Source organism: Topomyia yanbarensis, chromosome 3 (genome assembly GCF_030247195.1).
Source record: "Topomyia yanbarensis strain Yona2022 chromosome 3, ASM3024719v1, whole genome shotgun sequence".
Lineage (NCBI taxonomy): Eukaryota > Metazoa > Arthropoda > Insecta > Diptera > Culicidae > Topomyia > Topomyia yanbarensis.
The window spans coordinates 345,898,494-345,922,397 of NC_080672.1; the positions used below are offsets into that span (position 1 = coordinate 345,898,494).

The 23,904-nt window shown below is 41.7% G+C and overlaps 1 protein-coding gene across 7 annotated transcripts in view; it reads left to right on the forward strand.

The window, feature by feature from the left end:
* The first annotated feature begins 2,525 nt into the window (after positions 1-2,525).
* The window catches only part of LOC131689106 (tyrosine-protein kinase Src64B), a 209,497-nt gene continuing 188,118 nt past the window's right edge, over positions 2,526-23,904 (forward strand). Inside the window, exons 1-2 of one of the 7 annotated variants that reach the window (XM_058973938.1) lie at positions 2,527-2,607; positions 3,203-3,725. The gene's annotated coding sequence lies outside the window, so the exon portion shown is untranslated. Of the gene's footprint in view, positions 3,726-23,904 lie in introns of all 7 variants that reach the window. The other 6 variants (XM_058973933.1, XM_058973934.1, XM_058973936.1 and 3 more) reach the window with 6 other exon arrangements.

Here is a 23,904-nt window from a genome sequence, read left to right on the forward strand (position 1 = left end):
TCCGGCTATACCAAACTCTGCAAGCGCGCCCCCCTTACACCACACTCACTTTTCTACTCTCAAACAAAATGGCCGACGCAAAAGCATTTGCCTGCTTTGCGACTGCTCCTCTCGATAATCAGACTGACGCCGACTAGTTAACACTTGAAACTCCCACTTTGATGAACGTGTTGGGTGATTCTCATTGTTTGTATTAAGCTCTCAAATTGTACAATGAAAATTGTACAATACTGGTAGGATCGCCATTGTGGAATCCAGGTTTATGCCTTCTGAGAAACACCCAACACGGAGCCGGGCTGCGTAGAACATACCTCGTTGACTGTCTGACGGCGAAAGAGGACTTCTCTTCACTTGATGGTCGCTGCTGTCCGTTCTGGTGTTGCCATCGACTTTGTTGCGTGTTCGTTGCGCACGATGAATATATGTGTATACCTTGGGCCTGTGGTGACAGCTAAGCGAGGGGAACAATGTGGGATACAATCTAAAGGTGGTACCCCACAGTTAATACAAAAGATTTGTTTTTGTTTCTTCGAACTTGTTAGTTCGGTTAAACTTATCATGATTTTGTTGTTTCAGACGATATATTTGTTGAAACTACTGAAAAGCTAACAAATGAATTTGTTGGTAATTTCAACCAACAGTATTGATTAAATCAAACCTGAATCTTGTTTGTCACTATATTAAGCGGGAAAATTGTTATTTAAAACCAAAATTTGTTTATTTTTACTATATTTTTTCTGCGTGTAGTTTTTAGCTTGGCTTAAAACTATGTGTGTGTGTGTGTGTGTAGAATTATTCATGTATTCACAACAGCTCATTACCGGCCAAAACACCCCACCCATTGTTGTGGGGCATACTCATCGATTGCTGTGGGGCATACCGTCCTCTTGTTGTGAGGCATATTACACTTTCACCGGAAGCATTTTTCCCTGGTTGAAAGAAAATACTAGAATTTAGGCATCTTTGAAAAACGTTTAATAGTACTTGTATCAGGATATTTTAATAAAAAATGAAACGGGCACTAATTTCTAACTAATATAACAATAAATTGGAGTAGTTAGTGAGATGATCATAGTGTCGAATGGTGAAATATACCTATTTTTGCTTAAGGGGGCGTATTATACCTGTTTACCCTATGTCGTGTTCACGTGGAATTTGTTTGAATTTAATTTCAAACATCATATGAAATGCTTATTAATGGATTTTCATCTGACCGGGTACGTTCTTTTTCTAATCTAATAAAGACGTCGTTTCAACAAACTTCTCGAGTATATATTGAATATGATGATGAGTTATGTTCTATCAACGACCATGCGGTAGACTTAAGTGAAACACCCAACTCCTACCAGCAGAAGGCAAAAGATTCCTCACATTTCTTTTCGACCATGTTCATATGAGCATGCCTAGTTCTAGTTACCCGTTCAAAGTTTATGATTGATTCGCTCCAGAATACCTATCCATCTTTCAATTTCATTACATTCGTTTCTCTTTGTGTTAAATTTGCCGAAAATTGCCAACAAAATCGATACACTAGAACCTTGCGGCTATTAAAATATTGTACCATAACAATAGGGATCTTTAGGGGTGTGCGGGTTAAGGCATATTCTGATGCAGATTAGTACCGTGAGTTAATATCTCAGTCCTTTTTCAATTTTTTGGCCCGAAACTATTGAAAAAAACATTTTTTAGTTTGTTTCCTTTTAGGACAATAACACATCCAAACCCATGCGACTTGCACGACCCTATAGGTTGCCTTATCAGATCTACCATAGTTTGCAGATGAAACTTGGGATGGCAGGTTGCTAGCGGATTGACAAAGTACCAGATCATGCTGTGTGGGGTGCTGTCCCGGTTAACAATGAGGCGAACGAGATATTTGCAGATACGTCATTTAGTAGGACAGCTGTCAGTTTGCTGGTTGAGTTTAATTTGGTTTTTTTTTTTTAAATTTAAAAATCATAAAAGAATAATAAGGTTTAAGAATGATATGAGTGTACTCGTAAGGACACCCGCTACCAATACATATGAAAAACTGGCACAATTTTTCCAAATTAAAGATCCCTATAACATGATGGTGTACGGGAAATTTGTTAGCATTGATTTAGCAGTTTGCACAATTTTTGTAGAAAATCTTTTTAAATCTGTATGTATGTAGCCCAAAAACTGTTAATTATTGGAGGTAGCAGCATAACCTCTGGATAACTAATTATCATCAATGATTTTGTAAGTAAATTGATCGTTTATCGACACATTGTTAAAAATACAGCAGACCTGTATGGACTATTCTTGTGCCTTGTGTATTTAAGTACCTATAACTAGATATTTCAATTTTGCCGTGTAAACATAGCGCTGTTTTGAGAGAACTGCTCAAAAGAGAGAAAATATATACAGAGAGCGTGTGTGTGTTGTGTGTATTTATATTTTATGTGCCCAAGGAACTCCTACTAACATAGCTGCACAATCGACTCCACCATCGGAGCTATGCTGCTGCTGCTGGTTTGCCTTTGCATCCATCCATCAGTTGAGAGAAGAGTGTGCTCCAGTGCAGTGTCGCGATCGGTTGGATGCGTGTTTTAATTCCCTGCGGGTTCTGCTGGGGTTTTGTAGGTGGTGTGAATCCGGATGTTTTTGTGTGTGAATATTTTCAAGCTGACTGATGGGCCGTTTAACCGAACGATAGATAGTGAATAGAACGGTACGGCATACAGGCTGCGAGGAAGCACTTTAGTGGGAAACAGGACAGTTGAAATCTCTCTTCTACAATCTCGAGTTTTAACCGCACTGGACCGTCGAAAGCGGAACAAAAAGTACTAGATTGCAATTTGACGTTTATGCTGTGCTGCTGAAGGTATTCGTTTCGGTTGAAGAGAAGTTTTCCTCACCAAAAAAGGATATCCTTTTTACAGTGCGCGTGGAGTTTGTGTATGTGTGTGTGTATGCGTGATTGTACATATAGTGCATTATCTTTTGGGGGTGGGTTCGGCGAACACTGTTTCGGGAGGAAGAAAGGAGTTTCGATTTTCCTGTCGTCTCCCTATATCAGCAGTGCACGACGGTTGGTGAAAATGATGGCCGAATGCTACTAACGACGAAGGTTGGGGGACGTAAAACTGCGAGTGCTGTCGAGGTTCAAACAAAAATAAAGTAAAGAAGGAGGTTAACCGTCATATAAAGGGGGAGCTTTTCTATTTCCCTTTCGCAGTCTTTGTGTCAGATGGAATATTGGAAAATTGATTGCAAATTATTGTCGGTGTAGTTCCAATAAATATAAAATAGGAAGAAAAGTGTCTGAGGAAAAATTGGTTTCATTTTGGAGCAAAGTGTATTAAAATTTTATAACAAACGGTTTGTGCAAGAACCACTGAATAAGCAAAGTGTGTGAAATGTGTTTATTATCGAAAATTTGAAATAAGATAAATGTGCTGAGGAAAAATTGTGTAAAAAGATTTATCACAGGAAAGTTCAAAATAAGCAAGAATTTATTATTCACCGACTCTCTACCAGTAGCTGTAGTGGTGGCTATTCACTGTTTTGACTTGTGAGGACCGGAGAAGGATTTGCGAAAACTCACAAACACAGATACATAACTAGCATAAACGTATATCCGGAAAAAGGAGGCGACTTGGATTATGTCTACAACACCGCACTAGTCGCGCAATAACATCAGCAGTAGCAAGCAACATTGCAGGATTTAAACTGTTCAAAATAGAAGCTGAATAATAAAGGTTTGTTGCACCCTCCTTCGTTTCGTTTGGTTGCGGCGTAGAAATATGAGGAGTCGCCACAGCTAAGGGGTTGATTGATATGTTCTGAGCATGACAATTATTTTACTTTATTTTATTAAATAGTGGATATTAAGGAGTAACATGACAACTCAACCCAGTTAATACGAGACTTGGATAAAGGTTCTGGTAGGATGCAGGAGTTTCATCAGTAAGAGGCGGACTACTACAATTCGTACATTTTGGGATTTGCAAAGATTTCTTAGAAATAACAACCTAGTGAGAATTCCAGTGGTCAAGGAGTACCAATAGTACGTCTTATTCTGATGCAAACCACCATGAAGCAGAAAGTATCTTGGATCAAGAATTTTCCTGACTCGTGTGGCTTTTGGCACATTGACCCTCCTGTAACTAAACAAGATCGATTTTAGCAGAACAAAGGTTATGCAGCCAAGAATAGTAAACACTACCATGATCAACGGTTTTGTAAAGCCATTGCGCACCATTTGTATGCCTTCAAAATGATTAAACGTGAGCTAATGTAGTAAACTAGCCATGTTCTACCTTGAAAAGTAACATACCTACCTAGAAGGAAGACGAACATATGTTTCATCTCTGACGATCCCTTCCAAGCTGATCCCAGCTGCATTATTTCTAGAAATTTGTAGTTTTGTTGCCTCTCGTTCGACCTCCTTCGAACTGTTCTTTGTCAGACACGGCCGGCTGCTCGTGTGTATATTTAGAGTTTCGTGGTAGCAAATACACTTCCCATTCGAGCGAGAGCACTAGTTTCTGTGCGTGAGACCTCAGCCGCCTGTGGCTTTGTTGAACTTTGCAATGGAAGGGAACCGGCCAAAGTGAGACATGCGTGCATTTGGTCCCCGTTTCTATGTTTTCCGTGTGTGTGTGTGTCTGTGTGTGTGCACCTATAGCCTATACACTATGCATACCGCTAGTACCGACAATCATATTGGACCCGACACGTAACCCGCTGTCACTTCGTTGTTGTGAAGTTTTCTAGCTCGAATCGAGGTGCCCGCGATTTACAAACATACCGGTTCGGCGCGGTGCATTTCGATTGCCCCGAGGATTGCCCTTTCCTACTTCTCTGCTCGGTCGTTGTATGGGATGAATGTTTTTTCTTTCTTTCGTCTGCCTTGGTGTGTTCGTGTTCTGTGCCGAAACGAGATATATTTTGAACCTTTGAACCATTTGCGCTGCTGGATCGGAGTTTTCACCTTGTCCGACTTTACGCTGCAGCAGCTTTCGTTTTGGACTGTCGGTATCTGACAAATTTAATCGATTCAAGGCGATGTTTTGTAAAATACCTATGATTAAAGGAAAAATAATTGCTAATATGTATTACTATTACACGCTCAAATTCTGTGAGACGGTTGACCGACAGCGTCGTAATGCCGGAAGAGATGAGCAGCGGTTTACAAAAGGGAACGAGACATTTCTTACTACCATTGAAAAGTAGCACTAACAAACATCTAATTTCAGGAACTGTACGAGATGGCGCTGGGGCTGTGGCCTTCGACTGGCATGGTCCATTTTCATTGGTTCGGAAGTCTTCTTTGCTGGTTGTAGATATGTGCTCTTACTTACAAGTTGATCAATGCGCTTGCAGTGCGGGACATGTTGACCCTGCTAGTTGTCGACTCTTTTGACCTTGGGTATGAGGCTAGTTCATGAAAGGAGTGCAAGACTGGTACCTAAGAGATAGTTAATTATTCACGACTTGATTATTTAACTCGATCAAGCACGCCGACTCTCAGAAACGATAAGCAGCCCTTACGGGTCGGTGTGGTCTGTTCGAGTCGAACCAGGCGGGCTATCGGTTTGAGCTAACTTTATGGGGAATAGTGGATACATATTTCTTATGTCCTTCACGGGCAGAGGTTTTTTTGTGAAACTCTAAAATTCCTTCACTCGTCTAGCTACTCAGCATAATGATAACAGAAAAAATTGAGGATTTGCCTGGGCCATAATGTAATGAATACGTATATTGACTAGAATTCTGTTATAAGATAGAGATGAAACAGCTCAGTTGTTCTTCCACTATATTAAACAAGCATAGTGGTGTTACACTAGAATAGAAAGAATAACTGGTAGAACAGCTGGAGGGAATTTAGTATTCGTGGACGTTACGGTTTACAGCGATCTCTCATTTATTTAGTCGATTGATCCGCTTCAGTCCTAGGGGACCCAAGAGGAGATCAGGAAGAAGACAGAAGCGGAATCAATGCGAAGTTTAATTGTATCACAGACGACTTAGCACGCGTTGTTAGGAGCAGGATACCGTGGACCAGACAAAATAGAGGACTTGACGTTAAACACTTCGAGACAAACAGGCGCAAAATTGAGTCGAGCCGAGGACCGGTGTTTACTTGGCAGACAGTTGCTAATTCGTCCGATTTTGCAAATTTTGTCTCACGGGACGGACCGAGATCCCTTACGCTATAAAGCTGCAATCCTATTGGCCCGCTCAAAAAATGATCCAACTCTACCATAATTTTTGAAAGCAACGTAACTGCAATTATAAATAAAATTCGATTTTTCCTGTACGATTCTTGACAACTTGGATATTTTCATTAAAAGAATCGATTGAACTGAATGGATTGTTTTCAATATACCCATCACTATACTATCTTTTTCAACTATTGCCTCTAGCTCGAATAGTATACTTTTTTGCATTTTTTCAGTTCCGTTAAAAAGTAACTAGTTAATATTTAATTAATTAATCAGTCTGCCTTCTCATCTCGCGCAAAGCAGAATCTAAACATCGTTCCGATATAGCTATCAGCAAAAGTAATTAATTTTATCTACCACTTTGTTGCTTATCCCCTGGACAAGCAGTATAATATCGAGCCTACGGCGGCGCAATGCACTGATTGAACTGCACGGAAGATAAAAGTGTTACATTCACGGAAAAGCAATTTCGATTGATTTTGACCATTATGTATCAATCCAGGTACCCAGTTATAGTGATGTATTTTTACTTGAATAATCCCCAAAATAATCGAAAAATCAAACGATTGTAACCTTTGGAGAGAATCGAATAAATCGATTAAATGATGCAAAATTCGGACATCCTACCCGGGTACCTTTTCAGGTTTCAATCCATGAAATTCCAAAGTTCTCTTCCAAGATAAAAATTGATACTTGATGGCATCTTAGAACATAGATCACTTTTGAGGAAATACTTGATACTTGATGAGCTACAGCTGCTCCTCGATGCGACTACGCCGAATGGCGTATCCTCCTCCACAGGACTCGATCCTGGTCCATCGCCTTGACGTTGAGCGTCATCAAGTCCTCCTCAACCGCACAAACCCATCGTGTACACGGCCTGTCACCAAGCCGATGGCCTCTTCAGGGTTCCCTGTTGAATATTGTCTTCGCTTGATGCTCATCCGGCATTCGGACCACATGTCCAGCCCACCGCAGTCTGCCGTGTTGTATCAGCTTCACATTATCCGACCCTTTATATACTTGATATAACTCATGGTTCATGCAATGCCGTCAGATACCATTCGCTCGCTTAATGCCGAGTATTGTTCGCACCTGTCGAAATTTCATCCGCAACCCTTAACTTGATTTCGATCCATCCAGCGTTACACGAACCAGCCGTACTAGTTTCGTCGGAATACTATGTTCTAGCATAATTTGCCATAATTCATCTCGTTTCACTAAATCGCACGTCGCCTTAAAATCTATGAACAGAGGATGTGTCAGCAAATTGTACTCACGAAATTTATCGAAGATTTGTCTCAGTGTAAACATTTGATCCGTCGTTGATCGACCCTCACGAAAACCGGCTTGGTATTCACCGACTCCTCAAGCGTTCTCAATCTGTTGAACAGAATACGGGCATGATTTTGTACACCAAATTAAGAAGAGTTATCCTCGGTAATGACCGCACTTCAGTCTATGCCCTTTACAATGATCCGAAGTACAATGGTTGGTGCCTGGAAAGGGCTGTCCCACATTTTTAATTTATTATGGGAAACGGAAAAACTTTTCAAATTAACAAACTTTTGATTGTAAAACTAGAACAATTTATTAATAGTTCATTGATTCAATTTTTTCAGAAAAATTTAAAACAGTACTTGTACGAATTTTCATTAAACAAGCAATTTTTGTTATTTCAGAGTTATAACCGCATACCTATCGTCAAAAAAGGGGTAACCAACAATTCGTGCGTCCTTTCTCTATCTAACGAATCAAATTCGCTATGGCGGTGCTGTTATTAATTTTTAAACGAAACGAAAACAAAAAAGCATACGTTCATCGAGAAATATATAGTTTGAGCTCCGCTGAATTGACAGTATCAAAGACGCTTAACCTTTGAGTACCGAGTAGCTTGGTTATCGGAGGGGTTCCCCATCCGAATCACTCACTACAATTGCAGACGAGACGGGAAATGTCACCCACTAAAACACTGCTTCACCTTCCGGAATTCGCGCGAATGGCTCACTGAACGATTTCGCTAAGGCCAATTGCAGCGGATCGTATTCTGGCCAATTGCAGCGGACCGTATTCTGATTGTGATATTGAGTGTACGATTAAGATGTGGGGACGAGAAATTTTCATGATCGCGTGGGAACAAGCGTTTGTATGTTCGTGTTTAAAACCGCGTTTCTAAGTTCATAAGTGATAAAATATTCGCTTAATCGCCCTGGGCTTTGGTGATGATCCCTGGCATTGAGACTCTTTCGGGTTCGATTGGGCTCGAGTTTCGCGACGCGTCTCAGGGTGCTCCAGCTTTTGCGTTGAATCCGTTTTGAAAGGACATGATTACCAGTTTATTGGTGCCCTACTATACGTTCCGCGAACTCGCCAAAATAAAAACACTTCAAAGATTAAATCAACCTGTCAGAATCTCCATGCCTTCATCGAGACTACATCTACAAACTCACGGACGCCCGTTATACAGTGCTACGGAAGTCGCCGAGCGTCCGACGTTGTCGCGCTACCAGCTCACAACCCCCGATCCTGGCCCTACAATCGGGGTTATGAGGGGGTCTTCCAAACTGTCTGCCGCCGCGTACAACACATGATTTCCTGTCCGTCTACTACCAGAATGTTCAAGGAATGAGAACAACAATGCAGGCCTTTTTGCTTGCCATCACTTCCAGGGACTACGACATTATTCTCCTTGTCGAAACCTGGTTACGTGATGATATAGTAAACGACGAACTACACAATCTACCGATGCAATCGCAACTCTTCTACCAGCCATCTACGTGTCGGAGGTGGTGTTCTTATTGCGATAAAGAAACATCTAACTGGGACCGTAGTAAAGATGCCTCTAGGTGAACTTTTTTTTTTTTTTCAATTTGTTTATTTGATAAGGCACGTATGCGTTAGCTTAAAGGTGCCATTTTTTCATTGTTTTACATTTTGAATTTCTTAAAACTAGGGGGATACACATTTCAATATTATTTTGTTTTATATAATAAAACTAAAAAAAACTACAGCTAACTTATACATATAAAAGAGGGTATAATATAATATTCGTAAGATTTGGGGGACGGGTCATTTGTGTGTTCTTTGTATAGTAATTCACTTTATGATTTTTAGAAGGGAGATTGTAGAAAAAATAATTATTAACTAAGCGGAACATTTTACAAGCTTATTAACTAGAGATAACTAGAAAGAGTGGTTCAAGATTAAGGGGAATTAATTAGGGCTATTTTAAAGTAGTGGTACTGTTGCGCATTTCTTAACGAGATTAAATATTGTTCAACTAAAACTAGAAGATGGGGGGGCACATAAATTTTGGGAAGATATTCAAGGGGAGAAGGGGGTGAAGTCATACATCTGTGTATCAGAGACATGGGAGGGTGGGTGGACAAGGCTGAAGGGGGGGGGGGGGGGGGTGAGATATAAACTTTCAGTTTCCGGCATCAGGAATTAACGGCCAGGATTACAGATTCGAATGGATTGATCAACTAACACTAGAAGATAGGGGGGCACATAAGTTTTGGGAAGATATTCAAGGGGAGAAGGGGGTGAAGACATACATCTGTGTATTAGAGACATGGGAGAGAGGGTGGACAAGACTGAACGGGGGGGGGATATAAACTTCAGTTTCCTGCATCAGGAATCAACGGCCAGGATTACAGATTCGAACGGATGTATCAAGTATTGGGACGCCGGGCGGTTTTCCTCGAGCCGGCAGGGGTTCTCCAGACGATTTCGTAGTACGGCTCAGATACGGATCGGGAACACACCGCGCTGCGCGTGTGATGTTGTACTGTAGATCTCGTGTTGTTGGTTCATTCGACAGATGTTTTGTCTCGTCTTGGAGTCGTATCAAACCATCGTTGGGGTACGGTAGGCGGAAGAGGGCACTTCTGGGAATGATAAGAGAAAAGATAGGGGCATTTAAATTTGGATATTGATGGTTTTGAGGAACGTGTATATAAGGGACATGTAGAGAATATCGCGGCTTGCTAGTACATCTCGAACCGGGACATTGGGTGATCTTCCTCGGGCCCGAAGGGAATCGAATAGTTGAGATCTGGCAGAACAGTACTCGGCACATGCCCAGACAACATGTTCGATTTCGTGATAACCGTTGCCACAAGCGCAGACACCGCTATCCACGAGCCCAATACGCCGGAGATGTGCGTCCAGCGTGTAGTGATTGGACATGAGCCGAGACATCACGCGAATGAAATCCCGACCCACATCCATCCCTCTGAACCAAGGTTTCGTCGATACCTTAGGGATTATCGAATGTAGCCACCTTCCCAGTTCACCATTGCTCCATGATGTTTGCCAACTTTCGAGGGTTCTCTGATGAGTAATACTGAAAAATTCGCTGAAGCTAATTGGTCTTTCATATATGTCACCTTGCAAAGCGCCCGCCTTAGCTAAAGAGTCCGCTTCTTCATTACCTGGAATGGAGCAATGCGAGGGAACCCAAACTAAGGTAATCTTGTACGATCTTGCAGACAAAGCACGCAGGCGCTCCCAGATTTTCCCCAGAAAATATGGAATGTGCTTTCTCGGTTTCATTGAACGGAGAGCCTCGATTGAGCTGAGGCTATCCGAGACAATAAAGTAATGATCGGTGGGCAAAGTATCAATGATCCCAAGGGTATACTGAATAGCAGCAAGTTCTGCGACGTAAACTGAAGCAGGATCATTGAGTTTGAATGAGGCGGTGAGGTTTTGATTGAATATACCGAAGCCAGTGGAGCCGTCGAGGCTTGACCCGTCGGTGTAAAACATCTTGTTGCAGTCGACTTCTCGAAATTTACTATGAAAGATGCTTGGGATCACTTGCGGGCGTATGTGATCCGAGATTCCACGAATCTCGTCTTTCATGGATGTGTCAAAGAAAACAGTTGAATCAGAAGCATGAAAGAGATTGACACGGTTGGGATAGTATGAAGAAGGATTGATATTTTGTGCCATGTAATCGAAGTACAAGGACATAAATCGGGTTTGAGAATTGAGCTCGATAAGCCTTTCGAAATTTGCAATTACTAACGGGTTCAAGATATCGCATCGGATGAGCAATCGATAGGAGAGTTCCCAAAATCGATTTTTCAGCGGAAGGACGCCCGCCAGCACTTCTAAACTCATCGTATGTGTCGAGTGCATACAACCCAAAGCAATACGCAAACAACAATATTGGATTCGCTCTAGTTTGATGAAATGTATGTTCGCAGCGGAGCGGAAACAGAAACTCCCGTACTCCATCACCGACAATATTGTTGTTTGGTACAGCCTGATCAGGTCTCCTGGGTGGGCACCCCACCATGTTCCGGTTATTGTACGGAGAAAGTTGATCCTTTGCTGGCACTTCTGTTTCAGATACCTAATGTGACATCCCCAGGTTCCTTTAGAGTCGAACCAGACCCCGAGATATTTGAAAGTTGAAACCTGAGCAATAGTTTGACCCATTAATTGAAGCTGTAGTTGCGCTGGTTCACGCTTCCTTGAAAATACGACTAGCTCAGTTTTCTCCGTGGAGAACTCGATACCTAGCTGGAGGGCCCAAGCAGACAAATTGTCCAAGGTATCTTGCAATGGTCCTCGCAGATCGACGGCTTTGGGACCTGTAATAGAGACCACACCGTCATCTGCAAGCTGCCTTAGCGTGCAGGAATTGACAAGACATTCGTCAATGTCATTCACGTAAAAATTATAGAGAAGGGGGCTTAGACATGAGCCCTGGGGAAGACCCATGTAGCTAATTCGTGATGTCGATAAATCACCATGCGAAAAATGCATATGTTTTTCAGACAGCAAGTTTAGCAAAAAGTTGTTTAGAGTCGGTGAAAGACCATGCTGGTGCAGCTTCTCAGAAAGAATTTTGATAGAAACTGAATCAAAAGCCCCCTTTATATCTAGGAAAACTGATGCCATCTGCTCTTTGCTAGCATAAGCCATTTGAATTTCTGTTGAGAGCAACGCAAGACAATCGTTCGTCCCTTTGCCTTTGCGGAAACCAAATTGTGTATCTGACAGTAAGCCATTTGCTTCAACCCAATTATCGAGGCGAAACAAGATCATTTTCTCGAACAACTTTCGGATACAGGACAGCATTGCAATCGGTCGATACGAGTTGTGGTCGGAGGCTGGTTTTCCTGGTTTTTGAATGGCGATGACCTTCACTTGCCTCCAGTCATGAGGGACAATATTACCCTCAAGAAACTTATTAAATAAATTCAACAAGCGTCTCTTGGCAGAGTCTGGCAGATTCTTTAACAAGTTAAATTTGATTCTGTCTGGCCCTGGGGCTTTATTGTTACATGATAAGAGAGCAAGTGAGAACTCCACCATCGAAAACGGTGTTTCGTTCGCGTTATTGTGAGGGGACGCGGCGCGGTAGATCTTCTGTGCCGGGGCGGAATCCGGACAAACCTTCTTGGCAAAATCGAATATCCAACGGTTTGAATATTCCACGCTCTCATTGGTACTGTTTCGGTTTCGTAAGCGCCGGGCCGTACTCCAAAGAGTGCTCATCGATGTTTCTCTCGTTAGTCCGTCGACGAACCGGCGCCAGTAGCTACGTTTTTTGGCTTTTATCAAACTCTTCATGCGCGTTTCCGCCATCGCGTATTGTCGGTAGCTAGCTGGCAGCCCGTCGTCCCGGAAGGTCTTATACGCAGCGGCCTTCTCCGCGTACACGTCTGAGCACTCTTTGTCCCACCATGGATTGGGAGGACGCCCGCGTGAATTCGCGTCTGGTACGCGTTTAGTCTGAGCTTGAATCGCGGTATCGAGAATCAAGCCAGCCAGGAACCCGTACTCTTCCTCCGGAGGAAGCTCTTGTGTCGATTCTACTTTTTCGGATATCGCGGACGCGTAGCTCTTCCAATCAATATTTCGTGTGAGGTCATACGAAACATTGATTGTATTCGGTGGCCCTGAACCGTTAGCAATATTAATTACGATTGGCAGATGGTCGCTGCCGTGGGGATCAGAGACTACCTTCCACATGCAATCTAACCGCAGCGATGTCGAGCAGAGGGACAGATCTAAGGCGCTCGGTCGCGCTGGAGGGACAGGAATCCGTGTCATTTCACCCGTATTCAAAATAGTCATATTGAAGTTGTCGCAAAGCTCATGGAGTAGGGTAGATCGATTATCGTCATGAAGACAACCCCATGCCGTGCCGTGGGAGTTAAAGTCACCTAAAACTAGCCTCGGTGCGGGGAGGAGTTCCGCAATATCGCAAAGCCGTCGGTGGCTAACTGAGGCTCTAGGGGGGATGTAGGTGGAAGCAATGCAAAGTTCTTTGCCTTTAATTCTGGTTTGACAAGCGACAACTTCAATGCCTGGTGTCGAGGGGAGGTCGATCCGATTGAAAGAATAGCACTTTTTGATCCCCAAAAGTACTCCTCCGTAAGAGTCTTCTCGATCCAAGCGAATAATATTAAAATCGTGGAAGTGTAGGGTTATTTCTGAAGTGAGCCATGTCTCGCATAGGGCAAATGCATCGCATTTCAAATTATTTAGTAAGATTTTAAACGAATCGATTTTCGGGATAATGCTTCTGCAATTCCACTGTAGAACAGTGATTAAATCCTTGACCTCGTTCGATGAATTAGCCATCGAAGGATACAATCGCTGAAAGGAGGGGCCATTTCGCAGTGAACTGCATCAAGAATGTTTTTACTGCGGGGAGAAAGCTTATCAAGATACTTTTAAGGGGGTCAGAAATGTTTAACGCTGTAAGAATACGGTCCACAATGTCAGAGAAATTTATTAAGCCAGCACTGTTTTCTTTCTCTGGCTGAGATATGGGAACACTTGGGGTTTTTGATGTTCCTGGAAGTGCTGGGAACTCCTTTTCTGAGCTCAGGTTACTGAGACCGGGAGCGACTTGCTTCGGTTTTGCACCAGTACTTCCTTGAGTAGTTATTTTAGGGGGACCATGAAGAGACACCTTCTGGCCTTTACGACGAAGCTTGGAAGAGGAAATGTTCTTCCTTTTTCTACTACTTCTAGGCACAGCAGAAGATGTTCCCTCCTGGGGTTCATCACAGTCGCCTTCGTCAGTAGACAGGTTGGTAAAGATGTTCGTAGAGACAGGTGGCGTAGCTATCTTAAGCATTTCTGCAAAAGATCGCTTAGAGCGTCCCTGAAGGGAACGCTTAAGATTTTCCTCGCGCTGTTTGTACGCGGGACATGAAGGGAGATCATGTGGGTTTCCCCCACAGTAGAGGCACTTTTCGACATCTCTACCACAGGAATCATCCGCATGATTCCCACCGCATTTCCCACAGCGGGCTTTATTGCTACAATGGGAGGCTGTGTGTCCCAATTGTTTGCAATTAGTACAGTTCATGACCCGCGGCACAAAGAGGCGAACAGGTAGACGAACCTTGTCAAAAAGGAGGTAATTAGGCAGGGCAGAGCCGGCGAAGGTCACCCGATACGAGTCTGAGTTGACGTATGTTTTCTTCCCGTCAGCTGCGACTGATGCTGAATGCAAACGTTTGCATTCCAGTATCTTCACTGGCTTAAGCATGGGGTCTTTGAAACAGCCAGTCCCATATTTTAGCAGGTCCTCGCAATTCAGACTCGAATCGGAAACGACCCCACTGACTTCAACCCTGCTAGCTGGAATATACACCCTGTACTCCCTCGTAAAGGGCTCGTATCCAGCAATATCGTTTGCCTGAGTTGAACTGTTAACCACCACCCGAAGCTTATCAGGCCGAATTTTCGATATTTCTGTCACGGCCGAATACCGATCCGTCAGAACTCGAGAAATCTGCAACAGATTCAAACACTTTTTTTCTTTGGTCCGAAAGAAGATCACAAATGGCCCGGTGGCCGAGCTCGGATATACCTTGAGCCGGGGAGCCGATTTTATTTCGACGTCCATCTCACCTTGAGATGAACCGCCGTCAGGGGAAGTCATTTTTGCACGGGCCTATTGCCCAGTGCACGTTATTAAGACAACCAAGAAGGGGAAACGAAAACTAATACTTAGCTTGTGTATGTAACGGTATCCAGACGGCTTACTAGAAGAACACTGTTTCACTTCACTGACCGGCTAACGGTACTCAGAAACAGAAACACAAAAGAAGGGAAAAAATACTGAAACCTCAGCTAGGCGCAGAGTGTGTAAATAACCTTGAACGCGGATTAACACTATTTGTCGCTATAGAGTGTACGGACCGATGACAAAAGACTTCTATCTCGACTGAGTGCTCGATAACGAATGATAGGTGAACTTTTGAAACAGGTTGTCGTACGCGATTCGTTGCCAGGCCGATCTTCATATGTTTGAAACATTTATCTGACGCCGAACAGCGAGCCTGACATGTACAATAGGGTGGGACAAAAAATAGATTCCAGCTCCGAGCAACTTTTTGGGTACCATTTGGGTCCTAGAACATCTGTGCAAATTCTTAGCTTGATCTCTGATACTATATTTTTGCGCCCACTGTTTAAAGTTTACATGGGATTTTATATGGGAAAATTAACTTTCACAAAATAATTCCTCCAGGAGTCGCCCATTGCTTCCTAAAAATAAACCGTTATGTGACTTTTGTAGGAAATTTAACAAAGAAACAACGTTTCAAAAACTACGAAACGATCTGATGTTTGGGACAAAAGTTATTAAGCTGAAACCAATTGATGCTCTGACGATTGATAAAATATTCATTTTTTCTAGCACCACTGTTGTTGGTTGTCCAATTATATGTAATTTTGTTTTGATCTTCTCTTAATGTGTCTCAATCATTTATCTATACTGTTTGGCCACTTCGCAAGAGTTTTGAGGGATAAATTGGGTCTTCTTTCGTACATAATAAGAGAAAATTAAAGATTTTGTATATAATTCAACCGTCAGCAGCAGTGATGCTACGAAAAGAAAAGTTTTCATTAAACTTCAGGGCATCAATCGGTTTTTGCTTAATAACTTTTTCCACAAGCATCAGATCGTTTCGTGGTCTTCTACACTTTGTTTCCTTCACAAATTTCCTATAAAAATCGCGCATCTATTTATTTTTAGGAGGTAACGGGCGACTCTTGGAAGAATTAATTTGCAAAAGACGTTTTCCCCATACGAAATCCCATGTAAACTTTAAACCGTGGGCTCAAAAATATAGTTTCACCGATCGAACTAAAAATTTGCAAAGTTGTTCTGGGAGCTAAATGGGACCCAAAAAGTTACTCGGAGCGAAATTTATTTTTTTTCTTCATATAACCATGTCCCACTCTAATGTACAACATTCACTCCTCTGCGGTTCAAAACAATCGAGAGAAAGACAACAGACAAGACATTGTACTTGTTGCAGGCGCTTACAATCGTTCTCATCTTCGGCGGGTTTTCGCAACATCGGAAGAAGCGCTGATCGATAGTGGTTTGTATCAATTCTGCTCTCTTATCAATGGACGGACCCTCGATTTGGCCTTCGTTAACGACACGGATGTGTTTGAACTGATTGAGCCTCTGATATCCATACTGAAGATATACCCTCACCTTAATGCATTTGTTTTAAGATTTTTTACGCGTTCTGATGATGGTGACGCTTTTGATGAAATTAACGACGACCTCAATTTTTCTGTTTCTCGATTAAGTCTCAATGGCTATTGGTGCAGTCAATTGGCGTGAAATGCTGGATGAAAATTATTTAGATCAGGCAGAAAACGCATTCGATATATGAGATTCTTTGCCGTTATGTTCCTAAAACGAATCAGCAGAAAAGAAGATTATAAGTTTCCGTGATGGAACGCCGAATTTGGTCACCTACGCAACGTACTCCGGAAACAACGAAAGCAACACTTACGTCTTAGGACCGACAACAAAGCTATACTTCTTAAATTGAACATGAAACAGCGCATTCGGTGATTATCTGAACCAAGTCCAATGCAGTCTTCGAAATAATCCGTAGACACTCTGGAAGTTTATAAATAGCATAATACGTTCCGGCGGTATTCCAAAAAATGTATCTTTGAGACAAATTTTCACAGTCCGCAGCCGAGTCGGTGGGTTTTTGCAAATCACTTCCGAGATTTATTTGCCAGTCCTTCTGTGTATCCATCGAACATTGCCAATGTATAATATCAACCATCCTCGTCCTAACTCATGGAAGCTATGTAGGCCCTCCTCAAGGAAGTCTACTAGGTTATTTATTTTTTTCCGATTCATCAACAATATCTGCATCAGCAACAAATCTGGAAAACTGCTCTACCCTAATGATCTTAACATCTTTCGTTCAATTGCTTCGGGACTCGACTCTGCTGTGCTCCAATATGTTGGCTATTTGCTATGAAGAAATGGTGCTTGCTAAACGGCATGAAGATCGATATCGATAAATGTGAGGTGATAAGTTTCGGGCGTTCGGCAACTCTAAGGCGTTGCGAATATACGCTTCAAATCTATGTCATCGAGAGGGTAGATTCTGTCCGTGGCTTGGGAGTGTTATCCGACAGAAAACTTTGTTTCGTTGACCACATTACTGAAAGCTTTTTGATTTTCTGGAACGGAAAACAGTTAATTTTTTGGATTTCTACGCACTGAAATCTATACACTGCGCACTTTCCCGGAGAACTTTGGAGATTTGCCAACGTTGGAGTCTAGCCGCCTTTCTTGCAAAAAATGATAATTTTCGATATGTTGTCGAAGAATATTGACTGTCCCGACATTCTTTCAGGGAATCATCTGCTTATTTTTCCTAGGTAACGTACAGCATACGGCGTTAACTTACCAACGCTCAAGCCCTTCGCGACCATCCACGCACACCTACGCCTGCGATTTGCTAAATAAGATAACACTCAAGTGATTAAGTGAACGTTTTGGCACTTATAAATTTACAAATGCGGTCTCAAGCAGCTACAAACGCCAGTATTCGCGGGATCATGAATCGGTCACGTTCCGAAGTCCCTACTATCGTTCCAGCAGCCTAGATTCATGGCTTAAGTTGAACCAATAAAAAAAAGAAAAATACGCTAATATCCACTAGACAACACGTTCCACGGCGATATGACCGGAAACTCTAACGATATGGTGGAACCCATTTTTTTCTAGCACCTGAACCGTACACTGAAAATCGACTATCAGATTCACTGTTCGCGCGATAATTCGAGAATACATGCGAATATGCGAATGGACATACGGTTATAAAATTGAATTTATACACGTTAAGTTACATACACGCGACATACAAAAACACACACGATCGAACATGTTCACATACGAACGCTCGAGGCACTCGCCTTTATACACAAAGGCGAACATGCAATCGTGATCATTCACGCACAACTACGCCCAACATTTCGCAAACACAAAACCGCCCCAACGATTGTGTGAACGTTATTGCACTTATAATCTGATCAACGCCGTCTGAAGGGCGAACAAAGAAACACTCATTCCCACTAGGGTTGTGGTACCGGTGGTACCGGTACCAAAAATCCCGGGAATACCGACCCATTCTTGGTACTGAAGTACCGGTACTGAATAAATATGAGAACCGGTATTTTTGGTACTACGCAAAGTTTTGGATGTGGAATATAATTAGCCTAACCTTTTAGCACATATAGGGAATCAATCCTCGGCCGGCAAGGTTGCATTAGAAGATTAACGAATGTAACTTCCGTTGTGCGTAACGGGATATTTTAACTAATTATTCGAAAATTAATACAAATCTTTCATTCATGTATTTTGACCTAGCATGAATAAAATAACAATTGATTTTTTTTTTAATATCCCATTAGCGACATTTGGATTGTTTCCCATTATTCACTGTATGTCGCCTAAGTCACGCATATATTCATTTGGCTGTTAAATATCAATTTATAAAGGAACGAACACCGACTTAGTACCTTGCCTCGATCCGAATAGGGCACAAAGGTATCTGACCTGAGTTTGTGATCAGCGTTGTTTGACTAGAGCTGATTTGCATTCAGAGCCAGATAAGAAGGAATATGTTTCGTCATCTGGATTCTCACTGTCATCTGAACTGTTGAAAATACATGGGAAAAGTTTATTTAACTAACTGATTTTAATTCTTCTTATTTCGATATGATTCCTTTAAGGAACTTCAAGTTAGTGCGCGGTGCGAATCGACGTAACTTGGTTTTGTCATCATCCATGTACACGTCACTCTTGTCTCAAAAGTCGTTGTATTTGATGTAGTGTTGTATGAACTTCTTCGCGCACTAACTTGGAGTTCCTTAAAGGAATCAAGCTTCGGTTAAACTTCTATGAACGTTGGCAGTACCACATTACGCTCCACAATGTAGCCACATCCATTAAGAACTGTTCCATCAAGCGCACATTTAGTCTAACACGAATTTGCTTTAAGTCATTCGCAATGGTGATTCTCGTAGTAGAGACACATTTCACTTCTGTGGTTTCCTGATTTCACTGCTCAGCCGGAAGAACGATACTGTACTGTTTGTACAGTGGATAAGCAACAAAACAGTAGAAACTGATTGCTTGGTTTTATTGATAACTACAGTGGAGACCAGATTTTATCAGCACCCGATTTTATCTACCCCCATTTTATCAGCTTTTTGACCCAATTTTATCAGCTTCATATGAAAATTGATAGTGGGTAGTTTGATGGGCTCTAACATAGAAACCAAGTGTAATTCGAGTAAATCCTTTCTTGGGTATATATTTCTTATCTTAGAGATCTGAAAAACGCAACAATTTTTTTTTTTAAATTTTGCGCTGTCAGACCCGCTTAAGGTAAACTTAAAGTAAATAACAGAAAAGGTTGCAACAAAACAGTAGAAACTGATTGCTTGGTTTTATTGATAACTACAGTGGAGACCCGATTTTATCAGCCCCCGATTTTATCTACCCCCATTTTATCAGCTTTTTGACCCAATTTTATCAGCTTCATATGAAAATTGATAGTGGGTAGTTTGATGGGCTCTAGCATAGAAACCAAGTGTAATTCGAGTAAATCCTTTCTTGGGTATATATTTCTTATCTTAGAGATCTGAAAAACGCAACAATTATTTTTTAAATTTTGCGCTGTCAGACCCGCTTAAGGGAAACTTAAAGTAAATAATCAGAAAAGGTTGCGAGTCTATATCTTGGGACTAACGAGGAATATTTTAAGAGCATCGGTTTATTAAAAAGACAGAAAAATATATGTCCCGATTTTATCAATGTCCCTGTTTTATCAGATTAAAATTCTCCAAGGGGCTGATAAAAACGGGTCTTTGCTGTATAACAGATGAATTTCAAAGATTCTGCTCTGGACGAGATTAGAAGGTAGACTGAAGCATATAAAAACTTACAAATAACAGTATATTTTTAAACATGGCGTCCTAGGGTTTTTTAGCTTTTTTGATAAAAATATTCCAGTAACGGTATTTTATTTTTTTAAGGGATATAGTACCGGGGAACCGGTTCTTACTAAAATGATTCGATTCTACGAACCCTAATTCCTACGCAGTCGTGAAGTCCCTATATCCGCACAGCTGAACCGTAACCCAATTTCACAATCAGAATCACGGCTCGCTGCAATTGGGCTTAATCAGTGTTTTAGTGGGTCACCTTTTTCATCTCGTCCGCAATTGTAGTGAGTGATTCTGACAGGGGGCCATTCCGAGAACCAAACTCTACATTAGTACCACTCAAAAAAAAACAAGAAAAAGCTCTAAACAATTTTGAAAAGAAAAAAAAAGGTTAGAAGTGGAGCTCGAGCTACAACTAAAAGAATAACGATTGTCGCCGAGAATATGAAATAATTTGGGGCGGTCCAAAATAAGCATGAACTGTACTAAAACCTTACATTATATGATGGACACAATGGCAATTTCAAGCGTGCGTACTCTTATTATTTCACCTCTTAGAAAGAGAAGCAAGCAGGTTTCTCAATAATAGATAAGTAGAATAGTGAGCATTATTTTTTTTCGAGAGTTGTCCTACTGGAGCTGTAGAGCTAGGTTCTCGGAAGGGCTCCCCGTCTGAATCACATACTACAATTTGCAGACGAGACAGGCAATGGCGTCCACTAAAACACTGCTTTAGGCCAATTGTAGCGGGCCGTGATTCTGAATGTGATATTCATTGTACGGTTCAGGTATGTGCGGGCGTAGGGGCCCGCGATCGGGTGTATCATCGCGAATGGCTTGAACATTTGTACGTTAACGTGCTCGATCGCGTGTACGTTTGTATGTCGCGTGTGCTAACGTGTATGCAACTTCGCGTGTATAAATTCTATTTTATAACCGTGTGCCTTTCGCATATTCGCGTGTGTTCTAGAATGATCGCGCGCTGTCCGTGAATCTGATACTTAATTTTTCGTGTACGGTTCAGATTCCAGAAGAAAGTGGGTTCTTCCATATCATTAGAGTTCCCAGTCATGTCGCCGTAGAACGTGTGGTCTAGTGGATATGACTTCGTAAGTACTAAAACGTTCACATAATTACCGGAGTGTTATCAAATTTTCGCGATTGCGGGCATAGGTGTGCGTAGATGCTCGCAAAGAGCTTAAGCGTTCGTATGTTGTGTTTGTCGCGTGTGCTCGCGTGAATGTGACTTCGCGTGTATAAATTCGATTTTGAAACCCTGCGGCCATTCATATATTCACGGGCCGTCGTTCTGATATTTAGTTTTCGGTGTACGGATCACATTCTGACAGGAAGTGAGTTACCCCATATCACTAGAGTTCCCGGTCATGTCGCCATGGAACGTTTTGTGTAGTGGATATGGGAGTTATTTTTTTATTAATTTCTCAATTTTATTTATTTTTATTAATTAACATGGACCTAGACTGTTAGTACCGAGGATAGAGACTTCCGAACGACCCCGATTCATAATGGCGCGAGCGCGGGAGTTTGTAGATTGGCGCTTGAGATCGTGTTGGTAATTTTATGAGTGCTGAGACGTTCATCTTATCACCGGGGTATAATCATGTTTGCGAGTTCGTGGGCGTAGGTTGCTTGGAAAATCGCGAGGGGCTCTAACATTTGTACGCTGACGTCATTTTGTAACATATTATGACGTCAGCGTTAATAGTTCGCATAATAATAAATTATTCGCGCGGAAGCCACTGCTTAGAATCGGCATTCTATTCACACATCCATCTGCCGTGGAAGTAACACGGTTGCTCATTATTTTCTTATTATTTTTGCGTTCCAATATTAGTAAAAGTCCCCCTCTTAATACGAAACCATTGTTCAATTCTAGCTATAGTACCTGACTTGAGAAATGAATTAATTTTACACGAATATATGTTATATAGTGTATGGCATTTTATTAGGACGAACTACGAGAATTCGCCGCGCGATTGGAAATTAAACGATATAGATTAAAATATAAGCAATGCTACTTATAGTCGGTTAGCTCTTGTTGCTTATTTCGCCAATCATATTAATACAACAAGGCATAAATTTCCCAGATTCTCGGCGGCCGGCTGCCGAGAGCCGTTTTATATGACAATGCTGTCACCTCGGTTGGTTTATTATCATCAACGCAATTCGTCTAGAGATTTCATAATGTCGCGCGCGGATATTGATAGCAAAAGAGTCGGCATGTAACAAATTCGTTTATGGAGAAAGCATATAATTAACACGTTTTGATCACGATAATCACACTAAGATACCAGAATAGTAAGATTCAATGAAGTATTAACAATTCCATTACAATGGATATCTCGAGCCAGTAAAGACAATTTCATGACATTCTATTTTATTGTTCTAGAATTGATGAGCTTTGCCGGTCCCCTATCTTTTACAAATATTGCTCAATTAAATATAAGCAACACTCCCGACGGCCGGCTGTCCGGAGTTTGAATTGCATATTTCACACCGAGTTTCCAAATAATAAAACAAACGATAAATCTTTAAAAAATTCTCGGCAGCCGGCTGCCCAGAGCAATTAACACATGATAACATTTACGATAGTATCACATATCAAGGTGAATCCCGATTTATGTAACTATTTATCCCATCCCACTAACAAAACCACCTTCCCGTGGCAACCGTGGAGATGCAGAGGTATACACGGTCTCCATAACAACGGTTGTTACACTAACATTCCTTCCCTTCCCCGATGACTGTAAGGACGTGGCCGGCGCCGTTATTGGCAATTCAAAATGTTGAACTCTCGAAACGTGCACATTAAGAATGGATAGCTACTCCCAGGCCCCATTCGTTGGTTCTCTGTGCAATTTCGCTTGTTCTGGTCAATCACGGAGTAGCAACTACGAATTGTGCGGTCATCATGCTCATACTCATGCTCATGAAAGCAAATTAATGAATATGACAATGAAACATTTGCTCTTCGTGCTGAAACGACTGCCGCAAACTGGTAAATGGTTTGGATCCTTCTCGCGAATTGTTAATTCTCAACCCTCATACAGGATAGAAATTATCATTCCACTCAGACAAGACCATGCGTATTCCTCACGCACATTTAATGCCCTGTAGATTATTTAGCTCTCTAGTTGGTCAAATGAAAACTAAACAAACATAGAAATTAGTTTAGTAAGTCTAAAGAAATGTCAGTTCGATCGGCATCACTCGGCGGATACGCGTTTTCTTACAATGCAATCAGATCAACAAACTTTTAGAATTACAGTCGACAATTTATGTGCAATTTTGAAAATATTTAAATGAAAAATACTATTTGTTTGCAATTACATAAGATCGAAAATTAGTTTCTTAACCAAGGTGGCTTATGTTCAAAGATAGCACTGTTGATAAATCACCTAATAAAAATAGGTGCTAAGACACG